Source organism: Pleurodeles waltl, chromosome 9 (assembly GCF_031143425.1).
Source record: "Pleurodeles waltl isolate 20211129_DDA chromosome 9, aPleWal1.hap1.20221129, whole genome shotgun sequence".
Lineage (NCBI taxonomy): Eukaryota > Metazoa > Chordata > Amphibia > Caudata > Salamandridae > Pleurodeles > Pleurodeles waltl.
Window position 1 is genome coordinate 468,364,596 of NC_090448.1, and position 15,920 is coordinate 468,380,515.

Below are 15,920 nucleotides of genomic sequence, written 5' to 3' on the forward strand. Positions count from 1 at the left end.
AAATGGGTCATCACGCACAGTTGGATGCCAGATCCCTCGTCCGCTGCAATGGGAGAGGTGAGACAGTGTTAGACTTGCCTTTGTGTATCTTTTCGACTGGCCTGGTACAGTATTGGTGCATAAATTAGCGGGTCAGACTTACTTCTCACATTGTGTGAGTTCCTGTTTGCAAATATGATCATATTGGTGTGTGGTGGCACTCCTTCCAGTTGAGTGTGCAGCATCAGGAGCATGGGGATTGTGTTATTTGAATGGCATTTCAGTTCACCCATGAAGGATGTGTGTGATGTAGATGTATTTAGATTAATTTTCTTGTAACATGTGACCTAGCAAAGAGCCATGTTGGGTGAGTTTGATCCATTTGTGTGTGTTCTGTGCCATAAGACAGGTGTTGTGCCCTGTGTGTAGCCTGCAAACCACGCACCCCTTGGGCATGGTACTCTTCCCCTGCCCAAGTGGTTATTTTCCATATTTCCTGACTCACATGCATGTGTGTGTGGGCATCATGCAAAGTGTGGCATATTAGCTTGGCACAGGATATGACATGAATTGCCTTGCATCCCCACCCTACACTCCCTGGACATATCAGCAGTGTGCCATGACTACTAGATATGGAGCACTGCTGTCCTCAGCCACTGTGCTGACACTTGTTCAGCTGCTAAGTTGCAACATGGGTACCCAGGCATCTTGATACCATGATGCCTGCATTTCAGGGGTCATTGCTTATGTGTATGAATGTTTCCTTTACTGCACATGACGTATCAATGTTGAAAATTTGCTGATTCTATGTGTGCTGTAGACTGCTGTACAAATTTGGAGATCCAAAACAATTGAAGTGTGGATTGTTTCTCCTTTTTGCACGATACTGTTTGCATCCCTATGGTGGACTTAATTTGTGGTCTTGCCTCAGGTGTACATATTGCTGTATATGTGTACCAATGCCAATATGCAATATATTATGTGGTGGTACACCCACATCATGACAATGTAAGGCCCTTCCACACTCAGAGATGCATGTGATATGGCTATTTCGATACAGCTGCTTAAAAATCCAAATGAGTTGTTGAACACAGCCTTGGGAATGCAGAGCAAGCACTGCTATACAGGAGCATCATTGACAATTACACTCATGTGGCACTAGGGACTTGTAGAGAAGTCTTTATGTGTTGGAGATGTGTATTGGAAGTTTGCAGTGATGCATGTTGCATGAGTGTTGTTGTTTGTTGATCCATTGTCCCTATCCATGTGTGGCGAGTGTTGTATGTGAATAGTTTGCACCATGTCTTGCCATTTCCATATTGTTCATCCTGGATGTGTTGGTTGAGGGTAGAATGCCGGAAGAGGTAGGCATCATGCATGCTTCCAGGGTACTTGGTTAGCACATTGGTTAATAATCTATTATGGCCCACAATGGCCTGCACATTGATTGAATGTATGTACTTCCTGTTCCTGTACAGGTATTCGGTTTCGGCAGGAGGAGCAAGTAGCACATGCTGCAGTCCATCGCACGCAGCACATGTGGAAAGCCGGCAACTGCATAAAATCCCTGTTTGGTCTCCTGCTGCAGTTGCTGGGTGTTGGGGAACAGGATATGGCAAGGAGTGAGGAGAATGATTGGATCCAACATACTTGGCAGTAGGGCTGAGAGACAGGGATGGGATAATCCACTGATTTCTGCCACAATTGACTGGAAAGTGCCAGAGGCCAGCATGTGCAGCACAGCCAAGAGCTTGGTCATGCGTGGTATGTTGGCTAACCTATGCATCCTGGGTTTAATTGCTGGTGCGATGTTATGAAGCAGCTGCATAATGGACTCTGGCTTCAGCCAGTAGTATTTGATGACAGTTTCCTCCCTTTGGCTAAGAATGGTTATCCGTTGGCGATAGATTTGTGCTGTCCTCCTGCGCTGCCTTTGTGGTTGGTGTAGTGGTGATGGAGGGTCCTTCCGTAAGGCTGGCAGTGCTTGGAGTCATTGCTGTCTTCTTCCCCTCGTGCCTATCTGAAGCAGTAATAGGCCCATGTTTCTCTGGTGTTTGTCAGAGTGCTTAATGTGTGCATTCCTTTTATACCTGTGCCTTTGCTAAATTTCTGCGCTAATGGGTATTTGCACCGGTTTCCGATCCGCATGCAATATTTCGGCAGGCTTGTAAATATGGTGTTAGGTGGCTAGCAACATTTTTTAGTAGGGGATGTCTACTCTGCATGTGGTTTTCATTAAACAACGCAGGGTCAGGCGGCGCTACTAAAAAATGGTGCAAGGTTCCGGAAAGTGGCACTAGAGAGATCTAGGGCCATATTTATACTTTTTGACGCAAAACTGCGCTAACGCAGTTTTGCGCCAAAAAAATTAGCGCCGGCTAACGCCATTCTGAAGCGCCATGCGGGCGCTGTATTTATTCAATGACGTTAGCCGGCGTTAGCCGGCGTTAGCCGCCGGCGCTGTCTGGTGTGCGTTAAAAAAAACGACGTACACCAGGCAGCGCCGGCGTAGGGGGAAAATGGCGTATGGGCGTCCACAAATGGTGCAAGTCAGGCTGAGGCAAAAAAATCGCCACAACCCGATTTGCGCCATTTTTTACGACGCCCATCCTCCATTGAAATGACTCCTGTCTTAGCAAAGACAGGAGTCATGCCCCCTTGCCCAATGGCCATGCCCAGGGGACTTCTGTCCCCTGCGCATGGTCATTGGGCATAGTGGCATGTAGGGGGGCACAAATCAGGCCCCCCTATGCCGCAAACATTTTTTACAAAAAATAATTACCTGGACTTACCTTAATGTCCCTGGGGTGGGTCCTTCCATCCTTGGGTGTCCTCCTGGGGTGGGCAAGGGTTGTAGGGGGTGTCCCTGGGGGCAGGGGAGGGCACCTCTGGGCTCATTCTGAGCCCACAGGTCCCTTAACGCCTGCCCTGACCCAGGCGCTAAAATCCGGCGCTAATGCAGGTTTTTTAGACCCGCCCACTCCCAGGCGTCATTTTTGCCCGGGAGTATAAATACGACGCATATGCATCGGAGTCATTTTTTAAGACGGGAACGCCTACCTTGCATATCATTAACGCAAGGAAGGTGTTCACGCTAAAAAATGACGCTAACTCCATGAACTTTGGCGCTAGACGCGTCTAACGCCAAAGTATAAATATGGAGTTAGTTTTGCGTCGAATTTGCGTCGAAAAAAACGACGCAAATTCGGCGCAAACGGAGTATAAATATGCCCCCTAGTGCAACTTTGTAAATAGGGCGCATATTTTTTGCCACTGTTGCGCCAAAAATTGTGGTGCTACTGTGGCGCAAAAACCTTGCAAATCTGGGCCTTACTCTTGCCATTGTGTATCTTTACAGGATGGGAAGCTATGTGCATACACACAAATGTACAGATTGGAAGGTATTCACCTACTTTTGCAGCTGCCTTACTTAGGGCCTGAAAACGAGTCAGGCAGAGTGGTGTCTCTGAGTCATTTGGTTTCTCAGCACCTGAAAATACAGGGATGAGCTCCCCCTCTACAGAGCAATTGGTACTCACAGATTGAAAATTGCCTGGTAATGGGTAAAAAATGTGTAAATAAGTTTGCGCCTGCGTGTTTTTCCCCATTTCCCATTCTTTATTTCGTAATAGCATGGATAATGCCGGGTACTGCGTTAACTCCACACATTTCTCCTGCTGCTCGTGATCAGAACCTTGGAAGGGATTCCATGAACTCTGCTATTATTGAGAATGCAGTAATTCCTGCAGAATCTCTGTATATTACGAAAGCAAAACACCAAAATCAATAATTCTGTGAAACAGAAATTGGAATCTATGTTTGCAAAGTGCTTACTTTGTACACCAAATTTGCCTACGTTCAATGTAGGTGCTTTGTGATCAGCGCCCTTACTATGTAAAATGTTGACCCATCCCTTTCCTGTATTTTCTCTTTATATAAAATATAAGGCAATAAAAATGAATACAAGAAAGATAAGCCAAATTGCCTCTGAGTTTAATAGATTTGAATTTTCTTTTTGCTCACTGAGTAGCCAATCAGAAGGAATGTCTCAAACATAAATTAATAGGTCTTCCTTTTGCACATTGTAAATCGCAAGTAAATTGCCTTTCTTAATGAAAAAAATCTGCTTCAAATGTAATATGTAACATGTCTTATTAATTTGCCTAGGTGGTCTTCAAAGCTAGGATCATGAAGTATTTATTATTTGTGCAAAACCAGAAGTATTTTTTATTGATTTTTAACATAAAAATGTCTGACTAACATAGAATTGCTCATGATTTCTGGCTACTAAACTATTGTTTCTCGGATTTTGTCAGTTCTACCTCAATAGAGCAAAATTGACCTAGATTGGGCGATACAATTCATTTTGAAGTTACATATTTTTCAAAGTGCAATTTTGAATTAATGTTAAAACCTCTTCACGCTATCATTATTAATCTCTCGCTTAGTAAAAGCTACATACATGTAGTATTAGTTCTACATTAAGGGTATTTCCCTTAATGTAGAACTAATAAACATGAAATAATTCCGCCTTTGTGCATTTCTCGTACTTTTCACTTTTGGAAACCTCTGTTTTGAAAAAGAAAACCAAAAAAACAGAGAAGCAGTTCAAGAAGTTATGATGTGCCATTTAAAGGCTGATAGTTAACCTTTTGCTAAATTACAGGAAGTATCTTAGACCCCCATTTAGATCTAGCCAGAAGCATTGAGGCACTACCATTACCCAGGTTTAACTACCTTAACCACTCTCTGTCAGTCTCCTGCTATGGCTATAAGTCTTTTCCTTACTAAGCACATAGCTGAACCGGTGTTTACGAGAGAATAGTGTGGTAGTAGCCATCATCAGCACTGCCCTCTTAATATCCTTATTCTGTTTTTGATGGGACTTATACCGGCAGACACCACAGTGGGGCAGCCTGTCCTAGTGATCCAGGGGAATCAATAGGATTGCCTACAGAGGGGGCTATTGTAATTCCAATTATCACCGGGCTGCCCTAGGGCTTTGGGTGATGAGGCTTGTTTCTCCTTCTCAATGGCTCAGAGAGCCGCCAATTCTCCCCCAGCCTTCTATGTATGTGTGACAAGCATGGGGAAAATCTTCGCGTCTCAATCTAGTGGGCAGGTACACAGAGGTTACTGCAAGCTCAGAACTTCCAGGCCATGGCAATCACTATTCTACCATCTTCTGTCAGCACCCCATCATGTCACAATCAGGCAGTGAGTGTTGTAACCCTACTCTCACATGATGGACATTTGGTGTTTTTTTTTTGCAGCGGTGGGGATTCACCCATCTGATTACCAAGATATCTACTTTCAAACCCTCCTATAATTGATGGTCTAGGGTTTGTGACTGGAGAGTGGCAGAGTGGGAACCTCCTTTATCTGCTAAGCCGTAATTGCTTGCTCTGTGCTTAATCACCTGTTTTTCTTTTGGAACGTTGGAGGGTTGCTTATGAAATTAAATGAAAATACCCATTATTGAGGACTAAACCTAAAAGAAGTTCAATTTCCTTCTCCATCCTGGGAGGTATATATTTCTCACAACGAAGTAGAAGAGCAAGCAAATTCCCCACAGACTAGAGTTATGAAAGTCACATGAACTGGTGAGATCAGGTAAAGCACAAGAGATACCTGATTAGCAAGCACGCAGCGTGTACAAATGCATGGGCCTCATGATTGTCTACTCTGGAATCATTGGAAACAACAATTTATCTCGCCATAAGTATATTTCTCAGAAGAGCTGCAGTGTTCATCTTACTTCTAGTGAAATGTGCTTGAGACCTACCGGGTGGGCATTCATTAGTTTTCTGGTTTGTTTAGACGAAGCAAATGTTGTGCAAATTGCTCCATAGTTTACACAGAGCTGTTGTAACATCCTAATGTCTTTAGTTTAGGCAAGAAGGCTAGAAGCTGTTCTCCCAGCCAGGGTTTAAATTGATCTCTGAGCTGTGAAGGATTATGGAAAATGGTTAGTAGAGGAATTCCGTGATTTATTGGAATTCATAATCACTTTTAGAAGACAATAACAAAAATCATTTTATAATGTAGTATTACACATGGGTCATGGGCACACAGAGCTGTATCTCGTTCACCCTTTTGGACCATGTCTTGCACGCTAAGAAAAAGAAAGGTGTCTGAAGTCAGATTTGTATAGAGCCTCTCACTCTGGAATGGACTACATTAAATTCATGTAAAGGAAATGGTTTTCTCTCCAAGAGTAGATTTATAGGTCATCTAAACGTTCTTATTCACAGGAATGCATGTCTGAGAGGAGGAATTTTTACAATCTATAATGATTGCCCTAATGGAAGACAAAATAGGACAGATGCAGCTAGGTAAAGGTGTCATGGCAACACTGCCTAAACCTGGAGTGTTATTTGGTCAATGACATCGTTCAAATAACTTGTACAGAATCTGTTGTTGTCTATTTCAGTAAAGGAAGGGTGTTATGCTGACGGGTAACTTTATACTGCGCATCAGATGTGATCTGCACAACAATCTTCTGTAATGCTCGTTCGATCTAAAAAGCAGCTATAGGAAACACCACTGACATGATTCCAACAGGGCTATGAGTATCATACTCATTTAGTGCCACTAACCTTGAATAAGAACCCCGGTAGAAGACCAATAAAGAAAACCTGCAAAGAAAAACGACTAACCAACTGTTCAAATGATTTGGGTTCCAGAGGCTGATATGCGAAATCTCAGCAGTTTTGCCATTGTTAAAGCAGAACTGAAAGGCCTTCCTATGAAGCCTCCCAAAGGCTGACAGTTTATCTCAGTACTCTTGTTCTTAAACGAATATGTGAGTTATTGTAAATGAGATCGAATTAATGGTTCTACTTTTACATTTTCAAAACCAGAAACTAGTCGCAAAGCCAGAACGCCTGCGTTTCCTTCTACTACATTTTGATTTTTGTTCCTTATCGTTTGAGGATATCAAATGTTATTACGTCGGATGTTTACACCTGTAATTTGCCCTATGTTGTTGAGGAAAGAAACAAATTAAAGACTTGATGAATTGCCCACATCTAGAAGACGCCAATACATCAATACAGAGAAGTACTTCACTCACGCTGTTATTTGGCAGGTTGCCTAATAATTTTATCTCCAACAGAGTGCTTGTACTGCAATGCATGAAAGACTGTTTTACATCTAAAAAGTACACTCAACCATCAAACATTTTGCCACATTCAATTATTTAGCTCATAATTCCATTACATACAGAAAACATTTTTTTAGTGCAGCAGGTATTTTAAAAATGCTTTTATCATGCCTCGTGCAATCTGAACCTTAGGGGGGCTCCCAATTACCTTTTTGTTTATTACATTAATAGCTATCTTGGAAGCAGACCATCCAAATGTAATAATCAAAAACGAAATTAGGATTTTGTATGTAAGAGATGTACACTTGTTAATATGTGGACATTTGATCAGAATGCCGAATACCATGCGGCCACCAGGACCCAGCCACTGCCAGTAACACACCATCACCAACACCACCCATCTCAACACTAGTATCACCACCAATACCACTGATATTACTACAGTACCATCACTGCCATTACCACTAAACCACCACCAGTACTACCACCACCACCAAAATCACCACCAATATATCACTAAGGCTACATAACCACCAATAACAACAAAACCATTAGTAATACCAACAATAACATCTATGCTACCACCACTAGTATCAGCACCAGCAGAGATACTGCTACTACAATTAGTCACCACCAATAATATCTCTACAAATTACACCACCACCAATGCACACCATCACTAGCACCTACACAATATGAGTGCCACCCTGTCAATACCACCAACAGAAATAGCACCAATAACAGCATGAGTACTAATTCCGCCACTAGTAAAAGTACCTCACTAGAAGCACGACCACCAATACTGCCAACAGCACAACCAATGCCCCACCACTGCAACAAGACCAGCTCCACCACTAATACAACACCCACCAAATCCCACCATTACCACTGATAATCACCACCACCAATATCACCACCAATACCACCACAAATACTACCAACAATAACACTAATATCACCACCACAAATACCAAGAATGCCACCACCAATATCACTACCACCAATACCACCCCCACCATATACAAATACCATCACCATTAATTAACGTAATGCCACCACCAGTGCCACAACCACTACAGCAATGTCACCAGCATCATCAGTGACACCAACACCAATGGCACATTACCAGCAATACTACCAGCACAATGTCATTACCACTGCTAATCCCACTTCCAATATTACATTATCAAATACTATCATTACCTCCCATCCCTCCCTCGCCTTCCTTTCCCAACCAATGAGGCTCCCTGCCTCCCCCTAGACCCCTCCCTTCCCTTTTGAAAAGTCCCCCCCACCCCCACCACCTCCTGTTCTTTTTGTCTAGCCCGCTAGACTTACCTTCTCTTTCTCCTCCATGGCGGGGCCTGGGGGGCCTCGTGTTGACTCTCGGCGGGCGCGGTGCTCCTCACGGTGGGTCCCCTGGCGGTCGCATCTTCCTGTGGGTCGGCGGCACTGCCTTAGGAGACGCTTCTTCTGAGTCGGCTGACGGAGTCGGACGGCTATCTGGTGGCTGGGGCTGTACTTCTGTGTCTTTGCCTCGCTTGAGCTGGGCTGATTTGCCGGTTGTGTGGACTTGCATAGATATGGTAGGGCGGGCGTTTCTGCCCATGTTTTTTATTGTTTTTGGGTTAATTACTGCGCTTTTCCCATTTGCTGCTTTTGGATGGGGGGGTTTCCTTTATTTTACTGGATGCTGTTGGCCTCTTGGGTACATTTCTTGTTTGAATTATGTCGAGGCAGGTTCCTTCCAAATGGCGCAGGATTGTCTCTTCTTCTTCTTCTTCGGGGGAGGATGTTGCGGTTCCCCTTATCACTCCTGGTGGACATCAGGCTGCGCTGGGGGTTCATGCGCCTCTCATTTCCAGGGAGGAGGTTCAGGACATGATTGAGGTGGCTGTGTCTTGTGCTCTTCAGGCTGGAGCTCCTAGGCCTGGACGTTCTCCTGCCTCCCGTCCTCCGGGGGCGGTGGAGGGGTCCTCTTCCTCGGATGATGACGCCCCTTCTACTTCTTCTGGTTGGAAGTATGTCTCCAGGGAGGAAATGTGGGATGTTCTGACGCATGTTCGGGACAATTTAGGGATCCTGTTTTTCAGCGTTCAGGGACTGATTCCCACTTGTTCCCTCAATATCAAACGCCTTCGCGGTTTATGCCTTTCCAGGGCCCTGTTAAGGATATGGTTTTCTGTGAGAGGAAGGATGTGGACAAATCTCAGGTTCTGCGCTTCCTACAGAAATTGTACTTACTGGAGGGGGAGGAGGTGTTGCCCTCTTCCGTTAAGCTAGATTCCATTTTAGCTACTTTGATTGGCAAGAAGGCGGTCAATCCTGAGGACTGCGTTCCTGCTGAGGCCACTGACAGGAAGGTGGATTCGGGTCTGAAGAGGGCATTTGCTGCAGAAAATTTGTCCCTCAGAGCTGGTATCTTTTCTGCTTATTCTGCCCAATCCTTGGTGCAGTATTTGACAAACTGGCGGTGGCTGTCCAGGAGGGTTCGGAGTGTTCGGAGCTGCTGGCGGTTATGGAACAGCAGGCCAGGTTGCTGGCTGACATGTCGTCTGATGTTGTCTGCACTTCGGCTCTGGCTTTGGGGGCTTTGATTGGGGCGCGTGGGTCCCTCTGGTTAAGGATGTGAAAGGCAGATCCGGGGGAGAAGTCTGCTCTCCTGCGGCTTCCTTTTAAAGGTCGCAATTTGTTCGGGGATCAGTTGCCTTCCATGGTTTCGAAAGCTTTTAAGGAGAGGAAGCACGCCTTGCCTTATAAAGGTGGTTCTTCTTCTGGCAAGGGTTGGCGGAAGCATTCTCATTCTTCTCCCAAGTTTGATTCCATGGACAACTTGGTGACCAAATCTTACGTGAACAGGCAGGGTGGGACAAGGTCGCGTCTCTGTTTCGGATTGCGAGGGACATTTTTGTTTGGGCTCAGGAGTGGGTTCTGTCTCTGCGGGCCACCTACATTCAGGGGGTGGTCAATGTTCGGGTGGATCTGATGAGCCGGGTCATTCCTTCATCCCAGCTTTTCTCCCTCCGATTGTCTCTGTTCCATCGACTGGTTCGCCTGTGGGGTCTTCCCGTGTTGGATGTGTTTGCTTCCCCAGAGAATGCGAAGGTGAGGCGCTTTTGCTCCCACTTTCGTTGTCATCAGGCTTGGGCGGTGGACGGGATGTCGTGTCCTTGGCCTCAGGGTCTTCTGTACGCATTCCTGCCCTTCCAGTTGCTTTGTGCTTTTCTGGTGAGGGTACGTCTTCTGAAGGCCAGGGTTCTCTTGATCGCTTCGCATTGGCCATGGGCGAATTGGTTTCCGTTGCTTCGGTTGATGGCCTCCGGTCACATGTGGACTCTCCCACTCTGTCCCTCGCCTCTGGAGTTTCCTTGCCTACCTCTGGGGTCGTTGCAGCGGTTGCACTTGACGGCTTGGAAGTTGAACGGAAGGGATTGACGAGCTTGGGGGTTCCGGTCACTTTGACTTCGACTTTGCTGGCTTCACAGCGTCATTCCACATTGCTGTCTTATGGTCGGCAGTGGAAAGTATTGTCTGCCTGGTGTTTGTGGCATCGGTTGGATCCTGCGGCAGCTTCTCTGTTTGAGGTGATGCAGTTTCTACAAGATGGGGCCCAGTTGGGTTTGTCTGTGGCTTCTCTGCGTGTGCAGTGGGCTGCGATTCAGGCTTTTTGGGGTCCGTGGCATAATCTGTCTGATGAGGGTTGCTGGATGCCTAGATTTTTTCAGGGCCTTCTTAACTTGTTTCCTCGTCTGGTGCGGGCCTTTCCTTCCTGGGATCTTTCTTTGGTGTTGGAAGTCTTGACTGTTCCTCCCTTTGAGCCTCTGGAGTCATGTGACTTGCATCATCTGACGTTGAAAACCTTTTTTCTGGTGGCCATTACTTCAGCCCGCCGTTTGGGGGAGTTGGGGGCTTTGGCCTGCTCTTTTTCTTTTTGTAAGGTTTTTCCAGATCGGGTTGTGCTTGTGCCTGTTCCCTCGTTTGTTCCCAAAGTGAATTCCGCTTTCCATGCTCGCCAGGAGGTTATCCTGCCTGCTTTCTGTCCCGATCCTTCCTCGGCTGAGGAGGTTCGGTTGCATTCTTTGGATGTACGTAGGGCTTTGTTGGAATATCTGCGGGTGGTTGCTCCTTTCCGGAAAGGTGATTCCTTATTTGTTAATTTTAGTCCGGCTCGGAAGGGAGAGAAACCGTCCACTGCTTCCTTGAGTCGTTGGGTCCACGCTCTGATTTTGATGGCTTATTCTTTGCAAGGGGTTGTGCCGCCTCCGGGGATCCAGGTCCATTCTACCCGGGGTATGGCTGCTACGGTGGCTGAGTTACAGGGCGCTTCTGTGGTGGAAATGTGCAGGGCAGCTACTTGGGCCTCTCCTACTTTTGTTCGTCATTACAGACTGGCGGACTTGGGGGGGTTTGGAGTCGGTATTGGGTCACTGTGTCTTGTCCTCTATGATGCAAAAGGGGGGGTTGTTGTCCAGTGTCCTATTTGGTTGTAATTAAACTTGTTGCAACTCAGTGTCCGTCTCCTGTGTTTCTCTTGCTATATCTCATTGGTTGGGAAAGGAGGGCGAGGGAGGGACGGGAGGTAATGCGTCCATTACTTACCAGTAATGGCAATACTCCTAGTCCTACTCCCTCGCCTTCCTTTCCGTTCCCTTCCGCCCTCCCGGTACGGAATGCCTGAGTTGCTGTTTTGGCCTTGTTTCTGTAGAGGAGGTGGTGGGGTTGGGGGGGAACTTTTCAAAAGGGAAGGGAGAGGTCTAGGGGGAGGCAGGGAGCCTCATTGGTTGGAAAAGGAAGGCGAGGGAGTAGGACTAGGAGTAATGCCATTACCGGTAAGTAATGGACGCATTAATACTAATACAGCAACCAATACCACCTATACCACACAGCCAATATCACCACCAGCAATAGTACTGCTAATATCTCGAGTACTAACACTGATAACTAGTACCACAATAATATCATTAACATGATCACCTGTACTGCCTATACCACAAGTAATACCAAACAATCTTAACAATACCAATACTATCACCAATACCACACACAATACCGCAACAATATCAGTACCACATGTCTCACATTACCAAAAACCCTGCCCCGACCACCAGCACCAATGCCACCTACAGCAGTACTGCCAATACCACCAGCAACCTACACTACCACAGTAACAGTAGTATGAACACTAACAATGACAAAAATATCAGCACCAATACCACCAAACAATAAAACCACCAATACTACTAATGCCAAACCAATACTGCTACCACAAGCAATACTACCACCACTACCAAAACCACTAATACAACCATTACAATATCACTACTACAACCATACCCCCACAACTACCAAGCGTAGACAAAATAGTAATGTAAGCTTTTAATGTACTTTTGCATGGAAACATCATTTGTGCACCCTTGTGTTTGCATGAATTGTTACCTTAACTCCAGCAGATCAGCTTTGCTAATGCTTATTATCCTTGTGACTTCATCGTCACAGTGGAAGGTGTGACCAGAAATAGCTGGTGTAGAATGCTGGCCATCTATTTTTGTTCTTTGAGTCATAATCATGGTAATATTCACATGGATATTTGGAGAGGTGTTGTTCAAGTATGTAGGGATACATGTAGTTGTGTTTCTTGCATATATGTCTATCCTTAGCTTGCATAGACATCTTCATGTTATTTGTTTTCATGTTCATGCACTCTTCAAAATTCATTGTCATGATTGTTTGAGTCTCTATACTTTCATGAAAATTATGTTTTGGCATCTGTCCTATTCATTCATCAATGTGTGTGCTTGTGCAGACTGTCATTTACACCATATTATATTAATGTACCCACAATATCTTTTGTAACCAGTGCACTTCAAATTTCCCTTTCAATTGATATTGGTATTATCTTGTTGTGAAGTTAAAAATGTTATAACTGTATACTATCGTAACCATATTCAATTTATTGATTCATTCTGTGAAAGGACAACAGTGACTGTAAAATGCAACAGTCTCCAGGATCAAAGGCATTCAGTCCATATGTGTATTTGTTTACCTCTTAGTCATTTTCAAATGTTTATTAGGTCTCAGCTTATACCCGTACTCTACAGGATGTTTGTGCATAGTTTGATATTTGGCAGGCCTCCAGAGAGCTCGCCTACCACGTTATGGTGCATTGGATCAGAACTAAGGAATGGCAAAAATAGCTCTCAAAGCCTTAGGAACAATTTAAAACATGAGGACGGACAATGACTCATCAAATCGTCCTACTAAAGAAGAGAAATCGATCAGGGGGTGATCTGAAAATCCAACCTAAATTTCTGAGGAGAGAGTTGCATTTGTAAACTATGCTTTCTATAACTGAGAATTTTCAGATGTGGTCTTTGCAGACGCAACGTCAGCAAAATCAAAAACAAAGTAACATAGTTAAAGGGCGAGGTCTCAAGTGTCTACCAGAAGCTAGAAAACATGGCCTTCAGCATGACCGAACAAAAGACCACTGAATGGCAGTAGCTTGGCCAAAAATAATAGGGAGTACAACTCAAAGAAAATACATGAATCTTCACTACACAGGCCCTGAATATGAGTTGCACTTCACATGGCATGCAGTACGTTCACACTGGTGCGTTGCAATTATGTGAAAAACCCCATGGGATGTGAAATTAGTTTTTGGGCACTTTTTCCAAACCTAAACTGCATTAAAGTAGCCATTCCACGATGTTTTACCACATACATTTACTATCTTCTCTGAGCAGGTGGCAAATATATGTGCAGGAATGTGGGTGAGGTGGGGTGAGTGGGGTTTAGGGGTAAATGGGGAGGAAAGCGGAAGTTATCTCCAGGCTGGGAGGAGCATTGTACGATCTCTCTGTCAGGAAAGAAAACAGTAATGAGACTGTCTCACATGATTATGTTTCAGACTGTTTTACTGGTCAGGAAAATCAAGTCACGTTGGGTGTGGAAAAAACCTTCCCAATCAGAATAAGGTTGACCTAAACTCCATGAGGCAATTTCACTTCTTTTGATTCATAATCCGGTCCTAAGTGTTCCACCGATGACGTTTGCATTTTCAGAGATTCACTGAATCCCAGTGACCATGCCTTGGAAGTTTATACAAATCAGAAATTTTGAGGCTTACCCAGGGGTTACTTTGCATACATTAGAATATTTAAGCATAAAGGAAAATTTGCTAAAGTTCACATGCAGTGGCAGGATCCTCTCTCAACATCTCCAGTAAATATGGCAGTTTACCTTTTCCTTTGTGAACACTCGCAAACTATGTTGGCACGTCCCCCCACAACCATATTCTTTCTACCCTTCCTGGCAGATTTACACTAAAAGGTTCTCCAAAGGAGTAAATCTGATCTGTTGAGGAATGCCAATTGGGAATCAGGTGCAAGAAATTCACATATTTTACTTTCAAAACTGATCTCATGGCTCTTCAAAGATGTATACATACACAATGTAGATTTTTTCCACGCAGTAAAAAGGAGCACCACAACTGGACGTCAAACCAGGATGATGGACTCACTAGTGAAAAATACATTTTTCAGAAACGAGCTTCCTTTCAGAGAGGGGCCAGGCAACCAGCCTAAATTCTGTCCTGCCATCAATGGTAAAGCAGCAGGTGTGTCCCACCTGTTTCAGTGCTTCCCATGAGAGCAGTGGAAGAAGGGACAAGGGTGTATCTGTCAACAGTTCTCCATCCCTGGCCGAATGTGGTCAGGGAGTACACTTCTTTACATAGACTTAAACAGCCAGCCCATTCTAGTGAAAATAAAGTATTATACTCAAACTTGAAAGGGTAGGGTTATAGCTCAGCACACAAGTGAGCATGGCTTGCATGACTACTGGTCTATTGGTGTCTTCAAGGTAGGCAAGGGACATATTTGTCCCCAGCCTTCCTGCTGGAAGTAGAATAGATGTGGCAGGCACTGATCTATACACATTCCAATGCTAATGAAGAATGTTCAAAGATTGGTACCAACACCACCACTGCCCTGGCAACATTTCAAATTATTGTCACCGGACAAGATTCATGTACACTAATCAATTTGTACACAAGCTTTGCACATAGCATATGCTGTGCACAATTCCCATTGAGCAATACATGATTTTTAATTTTGGACTATAGATTAGCAAAAAAGCAATGGGAATGGGTTCTAAATTTTTTATTTTTTCCAGCCGAATTTTACTAGATAGAAAATGTGTAAATATGCCAACATCTGAGCATACTGATGAACACACCCTAACAATATTTAACATGTGATATTCAACTAAACCCAGATTAAATTAAAATAAATAAATGAAAGAAAATGTATTTTCGAAAACAATGGGATTATTATGTACGTCACTTTGTTGTAATCTCACACTTAGTAGATGACTAGGACAGTTCGACATCTACGAATAGAAATTCACATGTCTAACTCATTGTAAACTAAGACGATACTGTTTGACAAGAAAATAATTTCGATGTTTTATATCAAGCAGATTTTGTCCCTTTCTCTAATGTACTTTACGTACAAAAGCTATTAGAATAGGGTGATTCAGCAGTTTCAAGCCTTTATGGAGTTTCACTCTCATTGTCTACTTGATATCACTCAAAATTCCTCAGTGAAAACTGTTATTCGCTGTTACCCAGCTATAATTTAAGAACTATGTATGGGTAACCTCCGGAATTTTCGAATACTGGCTTCATGCACACTGGATGGACATCCTTATTCAGAGGTATAAGGTTTCCTAGGTTCGTTCGTGAGAACACATCCCAGGATGTTTCTTTGAATGTAGCCCTAGTTAACCTTTTACAAAACCAGCACTACAAGTCCCACAATTCAAAGAAGACTCCCTA

General features: G+C 44.2%; 1 protein-coding gene across 1 annotated transcript in view; it reads right to left on the reverse strand.

Moving 5' to 3' along the window:
- LBHD2 (LBH domain containing 2) overlaps positions 1–15,920 on the reverse strand; it is a 448,061-nt gene that overhangs the window by 217,205 nt on the left and 214,936 nt on the right. The window lies entirely within an intron of this gene.